Source organism: Pseudophryne corroboree, chromosome 4, assembly GCF_028390025.1.
Source record: "Pseudophryne corroboree isolate aPseCor3 chromosome 4, aPseCor3.hap2, whole genome shotgun sequence".
Classification (NCBI taxonomy): domain Eukaryota; kingdom Metazoa; phylum Chordata; class Amphibia; order Anura; family Myobatrachidae; genus Pseudophryne; species Pseudophryne corroboree.
The window spans coordinates 704,603,086-704,616,790 of NC_086447.1; the positions used below are offsets into that span (position 1 = coordinate 704,603,086).

Genomic DNA, 13,705 nt, shown 5'->3' on the forward strand with positions numbered 1-13,705 from the left:
CTGCTCTGCCTACCTCTGTGTCGTCAAGTATACTATCCATCCATACCTGTGGTGCATTTAAGTTTTGCGCAGTATTTATAGTAGGAGGACAGTGCATAATTTTGCTGACCACCAGTATATAATATATAGCAGTACGGTACAGTAGTCCACTGCTCTACCTACCTCTGTGTCGTCAAGTATAATATCCATCCATACCTGTGGTGCATTTAAGTTTTGCGCAGTATATATAGTAGGAGGACAGTGCATATTTTGCTGACCACTAGTATATAATAGATAGCAGTACAGTACAGTAGCCCACTGCTCTACCTACCTCTGTGTCGTCAAGTATACTATCCATCCATACCTGTGGTGCATTTAAGTTTTGCGCAGTAAATATAGTAGGAGGACAGTGCATAATTTTGCTGACCACCAGTATATAATATATAGCAGTACGGTACAGTAGTCCACTGCTCTACCTACCTCTGTGTCGTCAAGTATACTATCCATCCATACCTGTGGTGCATTTAAGTTTTGCGCTATATATATAGTAGGAGGAAAGTGCATAATTTTGCTGACCACCAATATATAATATATAGCAGTACGGTACAGTAGTCCACTGCTCTACCTACCTCTGTGTCGTCAAGTATACTATCCATCCATACCTGTGGTGCATTTAAGGTTTGCGCAGTATATATAGTAGGAGGACAGTGCATAATTTTGCTGACCACCAGTATATTATATATAGCAGTACGGTACAGTAGGCAACTGCTATTGATATATTACTGGCATATACTGTAATTCCACACATTAAAAAATGGAGAACAAAAATGTGGAGAGTAAAATAAGGAAAGATCAAGATCCACTTCCACCTCGTGCTGAAGCTGCTGCCACTAGTCATGGCCGAGACGATGAAATGCCATCAACGTCGTCTGCCAAGGCCGATGCCCAATGTCATAGTAGAGAGCATGTAAAATCCAAATAACAAAAGTTCAGTAAAATGACCCAAAAATCAAAATTAAAATCGTCTGAGGAGAAGCGTAAACTTGCCAATATGCCATTTATGACACGGAGTGGCAAGGAACGGCTGAGGCCCTCTCCTATGTTCCTCATGACTAGTGGGTCAGCTTCACATGAGGATGGAAGCACTCATCCTCTCGCTAGAAAAATGAAAAGACTTAAGCTGGCAAAAGCACAGCAAAGAACTGTGCGTTCTTCTAAATCACAAATCCCCAAGGAGAGTCCAATTGTGTCGGTTGCGATGCCTGACCTTCCCAACACTGGACGGAAAGAGGTGGCGCCTTCCACCATTTGCATGCCTCCTGCAAGTGCTGGAAGGAGCACCCGCAGTCCAGTTCCTGATAGTCAAATTGAAGATGTCACTGTTGAAGTACACCAGGATGAGGATATGGGTGTTGCTGGCGCTGGGAGGAAATTGACAAGGAGGATTCTGATGGTGAGGTGGTTTGTTTAAGTCAGGCACCCGGGGAGACACCTGTTGTCCGTGGGACGAATATGGCCATTGACATGCCAGGTCAAATTACAAAAAAAAAAATCACCTCTTCGGTGTGGAATTATTTTAACAGAAATGCGGACAACAGGTGTCAAGCCGTGTGTCGCCTTTGTCAAGCTGTAATAAGTAGGGGTAAGGACGTTAACCACCTCGGAACATCCTCCCTTATACGTCACCTGGAGCGCATTCATCAGAAGTCATTGACAAGTTCAAAAACTTTGGGTGACAGCGGAAGCAGTCCACTGCCAACTAAATCCCTTCCTCTTTTAACCAAGCTCCTGCAAACCACACCACCAACTCCCTCAGTGTCAATTTCCTCCTTAGACAGGAAAGCCAATAGTCCTGCAGGCCATGTCACTGTCAAGTCTGACAAGTCCTCTCCTGCCTGGGATTCCTCCGATGCATCCTTGAGTGTAACGCCTACTTCTGCTGGTGCTGCTGTTGTTGCTGCTGGGAGTCGATCGTCATCCCAGAGGGGAAGTCGGAAGACCACTTGTACTACTTCCAGTAAGCAATTGACTGTCCAACAGTCCTTTGCGAGGAAGATGAAATATCACAGCTGTCATCCTGCTGCAAAGCGGATAACTCAGGCCTTGGCAGCCTGGGCGGTGTTAAATGTGTTTCCAGTATCCACCGTTAATTCACAGGAAACTAGAGATTTGCTTGAGGTACTGTGTCCCTGGTACCAAATACCATGTAGGTTCCATTTCTCTAGGCAGGCGATACCGAGAATGCACACAGACCTCAGAAAAAGAGTCACCAGTGTCCTAAAAAATGCAGTTGTACCCAATGTCCACTTAACCATGGACATGTGGACAAGTGGAGCAGGGCAGACTAAGAACTATATGACTGTGACAGCCCACTGGGTAGATGTATTGCCTCCCGCAGCAAGAACAGAAGCGGCGGCACCAGTAGCAGCATCTCGCAAACGCCAACTCGTTCCTAGGCAGGCTACGCTTTGTATCACCGCTTTCCATAAGAGGCACACAGCTGACAACCTCTTACGGAAACTGAGGAAGATCATCGCAGAATGGCTTACCCCAATTGGACTCTCCTGGGGATTTGTGACATCGGACAACACCACCAATATTGTGCGTGCATTACATCTGGGCAAATTCCAGCACGTCCCATATTTTGCACATACAATGAATTTGGTGGTGCAGAATTTTTTAAAAAACGACAGGGGCATGCAAGAGATGCTGTCGGTGGCCCGAAGAATTGCGGGCCACTTTCGGCATTCAGCCACTGCGTGCCGAAGACTGGAGCACCAGCAAACACTCCTGAACCTGCCCTGCCATCATCTGAAGCAAGACGCGGTAACGAAGTGGAATATAACCCTCTATATGCCTCAGATGATGGAGGAGCAGCAAAAGGCCATTCAAGCCTATACAGCTACCTACGATATAGGCAAAGGAGGGGGAATGCACCTGACTCAAGCACAGTGGAGAATGATTTCAACGTTGTGCAAGGTTTTGCAACCCTTTGAACTTGCCACACGTGAAGTCAGTTCAGACACTGCCAGCCTGAGTCAGGTCATTCCCCTCATCAGGCTTTTGCAGAAGAAGCTGGAGAGATTGAAGGAGGAGCTAAAACAGAGCGATTCCGCTAGGCATGTGGGACTTGTGGATGGAGCCCTTAATTCACTTAACCAGGATTCACGGGTGGTCAATCTGTTGAAATCAGAGCGCTACATTTTGGCCACCGTGCTCGATCCTAGATTTAAAACCTACGTTGTATCTCTCTTTCCGGCAGACACAAGTCTGCAGAGGTTCAAAGACCCGCTGGTGAGAAAATTGTCAAGTCAAACGTAATGTGACCCGTCAACAGCGCCTCCTTCACATTTTCCCGCAACTGGGGCTGCGAGGAAAAGGCTAAGAATTCTGAGCCCACCCGCTGGCGGTGATGCAGGGCAGTCTGGAGCGAGTGCTGACATCTGGTCCGGACTGAAGGACCTGCCAACGATTACTGACATGTCATCTACTGTCACTGCATATGATTCTGTCACCATTGAAAGAATGGTGGAGGATTATATGAGTGACCGCATCCAAGTAGGCACGTCAGACAGTCCGTACGTATACTGGCAGGAAAAAGAGGCAATTTGTAGGCCCTTGCACAAACTGGCTTTATTTTACCTAAGTTGCCCCCCCTCCAGTGTGTACTCCGAAAGAGTGTTTAGTGCAGCCGCTCACCTTGTCAGCAATTGGCATACGAGGTTACTTCCAGAAAATGTGGAGAAGATGATGTTCATTAAAATGAATTATAATCAATTCCTCCGTGGAGACATTCACCAGCAATTGCCTCCAGAAAGTACACAGGGACCTGAGATGGTGGATTCCAGTGGGGACGAATTAATAATCTGTGAGGAGGGGGATGTATACAGTGAAAGGGGTGAGGAATCGGACGATGAGGAGGAGGTGGACATCTTGCCTCTGTAGAGCCAGTTTGTGCAAGGAGAGATTGATTGCTTCTTTTTTTGGTGGGGGCCCAAACCAACCAGTCATTTCAGTCACAGTCGTGTGGCAGACCCTGTCGCTGAAATGATGGGTTTGTTAAAGTGTGCATGTCCTTTTTATACAACATAAGGGTGGTGGGAGGGCCCAAGGACAATTCCATCTTGCACCTCTTTTTTCTTTAATTTATCTTTGCATCATGTGCTGTTTGGGGACTATTTTTTGAAGTGCCATCCTGTCTGACACTGCAGTGCCACTCCTAGATGGGCCAGTTGTTTGTGTCGGCCACTTGGGTCGCTTAGCTTAACCATCCAGCGACCTTGGTGCACCTCTTTTTTTCTTTGCATCATGTGCTGTTTGGGGACTATTTTTTGAAGTGCCATCTTGTCTGACACTGCAGTGCCACTCCTAGATGGGCCAGGTGTTTGTGTCGGCCACTTGGGTCGCTTAGCTTAGCCATCCAGCGACCTTGGTGCACCTCTTTTTTTCTTTGCATCATGTGCTGTTTGGGGACTATTTTTTGAAGTGCCATCCTGTCTGACACTGCAGTGCCACTCCTAGATGGGCCAGGCGTTTGTGTCGGCCACTTGGGTCGCTTAGCTTAGTCACACAGCTACCTCATTGCACCTCTTTTTTTCTTTGCATCATGTGCTGTTTGGGGACTATTTTTTAAATCTGCCATCCTGTCTGACACTGCAGTGCCACTCCTAGATGGGCCAGGTGTTTGTGTCGGCCACTTGGGTCGCTTAGCTTAGCCATCCAGCGACCTTGGTGCACCTCTTTTTTTCTTTGCATCATGTGCTATTTGGGGACTATTTTTTAAATCTGCCATCCTGTCTGACACTGCAGTGCCATTCCTAGATGGGTCAGCTGTTTGTGTCGGCCACTTGGGTCGCTTAGCTTAGTCACGCAGCTACCTCATTGCACCTCTTTTTTTCTTTGCATCATGTGCTGTTTGGGGACTATTTTTTAAATCTGCCATCCTGTCTGACACTGCAGTGCCACTCCTAGATGGGCCAGGTGTTTGTGTCGGCCACTTGGGTCGCTTAGCTTAGTCATCCAGCGACCTCTGTGCAAATTTTAGTACTAAAAATAATATTGTGAGGTGTTCAGAATAGACTGGAAATGAGTGGAAATTATGGTTATTGAGGTTAATAATACTATCGGATCAAAATTATCCCCAAATTCTATGATTTAAACTATTTTTGAGGGTTTTTTGTAAAAAAAACACCAGAATCCAAAACACACACGAATCCGACAAAAAATGTTCAGGGAGGTTTTGCCAAAACCCGTCCGAATCCAAAACACGGACACGGAACCGAGTCCAAAACCAAAACACAAAACCCGAAAAATGTCCGGTGCACATCACTAGTATCTATCTCTACCCTGCAGTGGTGGTGTGTGCTGATGCATGGGTGTCGATGCATGGGTTCCCGTCCCTGCTCAAACATGTCTCATCCATGCGGTGATGGTTTCCGGCCTGAGAACAGTTTGCACTTGTTGCAATGTGCGGCATGATGTCATGATGCCGTTTCACACTTTACATGCGTATACTATACACTGGTAGGAGCCACATCCGCCTAGCAGCGGTAATGATTGAGCAGGCTGGCAGTGTTTACAGAGTGACACAAGCTGCCAGCTGAGCTGACTTGCATGTCGCAGCTAGAGAGCCCTCTAAGGGGGTCATTCCGAGTTGTTCACTCGCTAGCAGATTTTAGCAGCATTGCACACGCTAGGCCGCCGCCCTCTGGGAGTGTATCTTAGCTTAGCAGAATTGCGAACGAAAGATTAGCAGAATTGCGAATAGAGGCCCTCATTCCGAGTTGATCGGTCGCAAGGCGAATTTAGCAGAGTTACACACGCTAAGCCTACGCCTACTGGGAGTGTATCTTAGCATCCTAAAATTGCGACCGATGTATTCGCATTATTGCGATCACAAACTACTTAGCAGTTTTAGAGTAGCTCCACACTTACTCTGCCTGTGCGATCAGTTCAGTGCTTGTCGTTCCTGGATTGACGTCAGAAACACACCCAGCGTTCGCTCAGACACTCCCCCGTTTCTCCGGCCACTCCTTTTTCCGGAAACGGTAGCGTTTTCATCCACACGCCCCTAAAACGTCGTGTTTCCGCCCAGTAACACCCATTTCCTGTCAATCACACTACGATCGCCGGAGCGAAGAAAAAGCCGTGAGTAAAAATCCTATCTTCATAGCAAAGTTACTTGGCGCAGTCGCAGTGCGACTATTGCGCATGCGCACTAAGCGAAATTTCACTGCGATGCGATGAAAAATAACGAGCGATCAACTCGGAATGAGGGCCAGAAATTTCTTAGCAGTTTCTGAGTAGCTCCAGACCTACTCACAGATTGCGATCAGCTCAGGCCATTTCGTTCCTGGTTTGACGTCACACACATGCCCAGCGTTCGGCCAGCCACTCCCCCGTTTCTGCAGACACTCACGCATTTTTCCCTGACACGCCTGCGTTTTTCTGCACACTCCCAGAAAACGGCCAGTTTCCGCCCAGAAACACCCACTTCCTGTCAATCACACTCCGATCACTTCGACGGTTAAATTTCTTCGTTCGGACGTGAGTAAATTTACTAAGTTTTGTGCTAAAATACTTACCGCATGCGCACTGCGTACCATGCGCATGCGCATTTTTTCCTTAATCGCTCCGTTGCGAAAATCGGCAACGAGCGAACAACTCGGAATGACCCCCTATGTGCGGTGTTCTACTTTGCTATGTAACTTGCATACTTATAGGGCTGCCCCTGGGTAGGGGTGCTGTGGGACCCTTCCCTACATAGGTAGGACCCCCAGGTGACAGCTGTGATAGGATGTTAGATTTTCATTATGGCTGTGATGTTAGTTTTCATTATGTACTGCTGTGGAACTATAAGTCCCAGCATGTACCATATATACTGCTGGGACTTGCAGTCCCACAACATAGAAGAATAGGCTGTAATATGAGGGAGATGGATCATGGATCTCTGGCTTGGATGATACTGGGTGGGATGGTCCCTGGTGACTGACCTTTTATAGGGCAGCGATGGTTCAGATGTTGACTGCCGTACATTGAGTTTCCCGGCCGGCTCTCCCGCAGCTGCAGCTCCCCATGTCCGTTTTGTTGAACACTCTGAAGACATCCCCAGGAAGAGCATGATGATGTGATGCGCGGCACTGAGGAGCGCACTTGCAGCGGAGGAGAGATGGGCATTCTGCTTGCTAAAGAGCAGGCTCAGCCTCCTCCTCCGTGAGGACCGTGACAAGCTTCTACTGCTGCCGGGTGATGCCTCCACACGCCCATAGTGATGTCGCTGAGCGGCGTTTCCCGACTGGCCTGGCAGGGAGAGAGGGGGGCCGCGGGGATCTACAGCACAGCACATGGCCACCAAGGCTGCCTGTACAGCAACTAACTTGGTGTAGGTGGAGTGGCGGGTCCCGGGGCCCTGTGACACCTGGGGCCTCATAGCAGCCGCATCCACTGCACCTATGGTAATTACGCCACTGGCCACTGTTCTTGGAGCTGGGGACGGGGTCCAGCACCGCTCCGCAATCGCACTACATCAAGTAACTGCAAAACTACAGCTCCCTGCAGCCACTGCTGCCAGGAGCTAACAGCAACAATGGCTGCTGGGAGCTGTAGTTTTGCAGAGTTGCTTGATTGTAGTGTGGACTGCAGAGCGGTGCCGGACGCCGTCCCCGGTGCCAAGAACAGTGGCTGCTGCTGCCTTCTGTGGTCATTGCCGGGCATCCCTGCGGGTGGCGGACACAGGGGCACAGTTAATCTACCCTGGCCGCAGGTGGCACAGCCGGGCGGCGCCCCTCCTCAGCTGGCGCCCCTGGCGAGTGCCATTTAGGCCAATGGGTAGATACGCCCCTGCTTCCAATGGTTCATAAAACCAATGTACTGTCCATTAGTCTATGTAACAATAAGACAGAAATTAGCACACATATATGTGCAGACTTTTTGATACAAGCTACCATAAAGACTGCTTTATATACACAAATACTATACCATCATTGTAATGCGCAACATAATTTTCTGCGCTATATAAGAACTGTTAATAAATAAATAAATAATAAAACACTATATCCATAACAACACTCAGAGCTGACACTGTAATATTACAGTTATGAAGTCAGCTATTTGGAGTTAAAGTAAAAGGGATACTGTATTTGCCAATATAGGCATGCACAGAAGCCGACGAAGGAGTGCTGCTCCTGGACTTCCTCCCTCCGCTGCATTAGGGTCTACTCCCCCCCCCCCCACCCCATCCAGGACATAGTCTGCTTACCTGGGCGCCCAGGTGAGTAGTCTATATCCCAGAGCAAGGGGTGGAGGAGGTAGTCCATTACCTGGCGACGGGGGGAAGTCCTGGAGTGCACTCCTGTGATGGCTTCTGCGCACGCCTATGTTTGCCAATATCTGTGCAGTAGTGGTACTGCCTATTGTGTTTAGTTAGTTACTTAAAGCTGAAGAAACTTTGCAGAATATAAAGTTTATTTTCCAATGTTGTTTTCCAGTGGTGCATTTCCTCCTGAGGTCAAACCTGTGCTCCTCTGCCTAAGGGAGGCTGAGCCAGGCCCTGTGAGCACCCACTGTGTTTTCAGTCATGTTTTGTCCATGCATCTGTATAGGGCAAATAAAAGCAAGCTTTGTTTTAGTGATAAAGTTGGCCGGAAATTTTTACAGTGCTTCTAAAACGCGCTGCTGTCATGTGTTGTATATATTTATAGATCTCTATGTATACTATAGACCTCTATCTATAGCAGGTTTTTCTATACTCTGACATCGACTCAGTTTATGCTGAGATTTTGCCGTCCATCCCAGATGGAGAGTCTCCTTTGGTATCTTTTAGTCTCTGTACCATTACATAAAAATGGGCATAGTTTTTCCTCGTGAATTTCTCAAAATAGATTGCCATCTCTAAAGGGCAGTGATCTCAATTCTGATTTTTAATTTGCTAGTTTACTTCTTATCCTCAGTTTGTATATTTTAAAATTTTTGCAAGGCACCATTACATGGGGGGTAATTTAGAGTTGATCGCAGCATCAAATTTGTTAGCAGTTGGACAAAACCAGGGTGGTCATTCCGAGTTCTTCGCTCGTTGACGATTTTCGCTATGCTGCGATTTGTTGCTAAATGCGCATGTGCATGGTATGCAGCGCGCATGCGCTTAGTTATTTAACTAAAAACTTAACAGTTTTGCTGGTGTTCGTGCGGCGCTTTTCAGTCGCACTGCTGATCGGTGAGTGATTGACAGGAAAGGGGAGTGTGCTAAAAAACGCAGGCGTGTCAGGGAAAAATGCGGGAGTGTCTGGAAAAACGGGGGAGTGGCTGGCCGAACGCAGGGCGTGTTTGTGACGTCAAACCATGAACTAAACGGACCGAGCTAATCGCAATCTAGGAGTAGGTCTGGAGCTACTCAGAAACTGGTATTGTATCTGCACACCTACTTTTTTTTGTCAGATAAAGATTTGGAACATGAGTTCCATATCAAACCACTATTAAGTTATTGGTTATTGGTAAATACCATTTACTCCGGGGGGGCTACCAACTACAGCTGTGGTAAATGCAAGAAGAAAAGAAGGAAAGAGCTGTACTATCGGTGCACATGAGGAGGATTGAATCTGGTTATCCCGTCCACCTATGTTAATTTAAAATTTAACTTTTATTAATATCTACTTAAGATTGGTGTGAAAATAGTTACACACAAACTAGGAGTATAGGCGAAACATAGAGGTTAAAAAATGACATAACAAGACATAGAAGTGCAATAAGATATAATAAAGGTGATTTTAAGATTAAAAAAGTGTGTCCGCGTGTTTGTTCTAATGTCTAAATAAATATAATATATTGTTCATTAATTGTATCATTAATTGATTAATCTGTCCAGTCAATAAATGATTACTGGAAAGGGCATTGAAAGATATGGATGAGACAAGTGTAGGTGATAGACTATAGGATGTACGACACTCAGTTATGATGCTTAGGTGTACACACTATTGTTATAATAATAATAATAATAATAATAATTTTATTTATATAGCGCTCTTTCTCCAACAGGACTCAAGGCGCTTTACAGACATCAAAAACAATGCACATGATACAGAGGATTTGAGTAATACAACAATTGACAAGCAACAGACATAAAAGAAAACCTTAAGCCCACAGAAAGCATAACGCAGGATTGGTGCAGGCATTTTGGGTAATAACTTCCAAGGGTTGTGTATTCCACCCTCACAAGGTACCAGGTGCAGCAGCCATCTTAGGCGCTCGGCGTAGGATTACCCAGGGTGGGATAGTCCACCCCTAGAAGTGATGACAAGAAATGGGGGTGATTTCAGAGTCCTACAGTTCAGAGTAGGGTTCCATCAAAACCATCAGGCCTATGTATTTTTCATCCCATCCACAAGTGTACCATATGGGGCAGCCATGTTGGGCGCACTTTGGAGGTTACACTGTGGGAGGTGAGCCATACAAGGGCCATGGTCATATATGGGAAAACTGATGCTTATGTAGTAGTATGATGTACCCTGCATGTAGGGCACAATGGAAAGGTGTGCAATCAGGGGAGGTAAACATTACAGGAAAAACACATGGTGGGGTGGAAGCGAGCAATGGAGGGAAAAAAAAAATAGCAGGTAACTAGTGGCAGAGTAGGATTGGGCTAACATTTTGATCAGATCTTAGTACGGGTGGGTAGGAGAATGTGGGGGGCATACTCAATATGCCCCCCACAGGAAAACACCTTCTTTATTAGGGACTTGTGACACCTTAAGATTGTTCAAAATCAGTTTAAATATACTGAGAAATTGAATATGAACAATATATTGTCTAGCGTATGACACTCTGTTACAATATTCAGGTGTTGCCAATATATAACACTCTGTTTTAATATTCAGTATACATACTATCTTTGTCGCTAGAGGGAAAGCACCTTCCATATTAGGGACTGATGATACCTTAAAGCTTGTTCAGAATCAACTGAAATATGCTGAGATGCAGTCAGTTAGAATTCAGATAATGTATTGTTAGGTGTATGACACACTATTGTGATGTCCGGATGTTCTCACTGTTCAAATATATAACATTCAATTATGATATTGGAGTGTACACACTATTATTATCCCTAGAAGGACACCACCCTCTTTATCTGGGACTGGTGACACTTTCAAGTTATTCAGAATCAATTCATATATATTAAGACATTCATCTTAGTATGTTATCAGATTGAATATGGGTGACACAATATCATATATTTGATGATCTACTGTGGTAATCTGGTGTACACACTATTACTGTCCCTAGAAGAAAGGCACCTTCATTATTAAGGACTGGTGACACCTCCCCAAAACTCAATTCACTCCCTTATCGGGGTTCATAGTGTTTCTACCAGTAAAGGGAAAAACACCTTCATTATTTAACAGCAATGATATCTTCCTAATTGGTAGTATATATTGAACCAATCGATTGTGTGTCATCACCCAACATTTCACTAAGTTACTATACAGAGAATTCTGTTACTTTATTGTGTACAGATAGCATCCGTTTTAAATAAAGATTTGATTATTGTGGCTCATATAGAACGTGACTGCAGTGTGTATTTTCTGAATAGCATAAAATGTTGATATTAAAGAAAGAATTATCTCTATATTCAGCTCAACTGTGTCCTGAATATTTTTGTATGTTTATTACAGAGTGTATTCTGAAACACTTGTTGCAGTTATCCCTGCTGAATATTTTTCTATGTTTATTACAGAGTGTATTCTGAAACATTTGTTGCAATTACCCCTGCTGAATCATCTCACAGGTGTTATGAGACAGCGAGCGAACAACTCGGAATGACCACCCATGTGCACTGCAGGGGAGGCAGATATAACATGTGCAAAGAGTTAGATTTGGGTGGGTTATTTTGTTTATGTGCAGGGTAAATACTGGCTGCTTTATATTTACACTGCAATTTAGATTTCAGTTTGAACACACCCCACCCAAATCTAACTCTCTCTGCACATGTTACGTCTCCCCCCCTGCAGTGCACATGGGCCCTCATTCCGAGTTGATCGCTAGCTGCCGTTGTTCGCTGCGTATCGATCATTTAAAAAAACGGCTAAACTGCGCATACGGGTACAAAGAGCATTGTGGTTTTGCACAGGTTCAGTCGCACTGGCGGTCGCAAGGAGATTGACTGGAAGTGGGATTTTCTGGGTGGCAACTGACCGTTTTCTGGGAGTGTTTGGGAAAATGCAGGCGTGGCCGGGCATTTGCTGGGCAGGTATCTGACGTCATTACCATGTCATTCATCGCAGCAATCATCGCACAAAATAAGTAACTACAGGGCTGGTCTTGTTCTGCACAAAATGTGTTTGCAGCCTGCTCTGCTGCACAAGCGTTCGCACTCCTGCAAAGCAAAAATACACTCCCCCGTCGGCGGGGACTATGCGTTTGCACGGCTGCTAAAAACAGCTATCGAGCGATCAACTCGGAATGAGGGCCTTGGTTTTTCCCAACTGCTAACAAATTTGCTGCTGCGATCAACTCTGAATTACCCCCGTGGTGCCATAAAAATGTGGCTGGCAATTTGCATGGCTTAGAGAGGAAATAGGTAAAATAAACTCTCAATGCATGTAATACAACTTTTTAGGTAAAAGAGCTTAGGAAGTTGTGGTTCAGCCTGTTGTTAGAAGACAGATTTACTCAGTCATTGAAGATGACCACTGTCTTATTCAAAGTCTGTTGTGGAGTAGTGACTGACACCAATCAACAAAGCACAAAGCACTATTTATTTATTTTAGATTTTACTTTTTTTTTCTTTAGTAATTAGTGAAGCAGCATACTGTATGTGATAGATCCTTTTTGGAAGAAATATAGTTACTTTTTGTGTTTTTGCGCTATGCGTTATAAAATAATGAATTTCTTAATACATTTAAATAACGGTCACATGCAACTATTTGAAGCTACCTTTTTTCTCATGATGGACCACAATGGCAGAGACACCACCTTCTTGGATATGGCAATAAGTGATAAACAACTACTCTGATATAGGTATTAAGAGATGTTGCTCACCTGTCTTGACATGCTAGGACACAAACAACTCATATACTGTCAGTCCTCACAGAAGGATTAGACAAAGTGAGGTCTAGTAGCAAGCTCAGAGTTCTGTTACACAGGCAGGCAATAGTAGTAGGGAGAGATGAGACCTGCACATGATCAAGATACTAAGGTTCAATACACAGCAGTGGTTATATAACAGTCATGGATTTAAGCAAATCATAGTGATGTAGCAAGCCAGTTCAGTACATAGTAGTTTAGTCAAGAAGCAGACGGAGGAGAAGTCAAAAAGTAAACCAAAAAGTCTGAAATGTCTCACTTAAATTTTGCAGGTTGTGCACTAGTGCAGGTTCACAGGGCAATCACCTAGCACTGACTGCTAGTAGCGTTCTTATTAGAAGTGGTGAAGATCTGATAACAGACAGATCAGTTGGTTGCACATGCACAAACATAAAATAAAAACTAAGATATAGCAAAATAATGAAAACAAAAAATGCTATTATAGTGTTATTGATTGGTTAAATTGCATTGTACCTCCCATACTGTAAAACAAAGTCTATCATTCTGTTAACATTTTAGCTAGTTTTTCTTCTGACATTGTACAACAAAAATAAATCTAACACTTAGAAGAAAGTAAGATTAGATGTACAAATTTAGAATAAAAGTGATATGAGGGGTGGAATTTTACATCTAATTAAGCAATTAAATTTGC

At 44.8% G+C, this 13,705-nt stretch overlaps 2 long non-coding RNA genes across 3 annotated transcripts in view; one reads left to right on the forward strand and one right to left on the reverse strand.

Annotated features, from left to right (window-relative positions):
* The window catches only part of LOC134910201 (uncharacterized), a 78,587-nt gene extending 67,029 nt beyond the window's left edge, over positions 1 to 11,558 (forward strand). Inside the window, exon 3 of the long non-coding RNA XR_010176144.1 lies at positions 10,009 to 11,558. This is a non-coding gene — a long non-coding RNA (uncharacterized LOC134910201). The remainder of the gene's footprint in view (positions 1 to 10,008) is intronic.
* LOC134910200 (uncharacterized) overlaps positions 8,347 to 13,705 on the reverse strand; it is a 54,124-nt gene continuing 48,765 nt past the window's right edge. For both annotated transcript variants that reach the window (XR_010176143.1, XR_010176142.1), the window contains exons 2-3: positions 13,009 to 13,142; positions 8,347 to 8,571 (exon numbers count right to left, since the gene is read on the reverse strand). This is a non-coding gene — a long non-coding RNA (uncharacterized LOC134910200). The remainder of the gene's footprint in view (positions 8,572 to 13,008; positions 13,143 to 13,705) is intronic.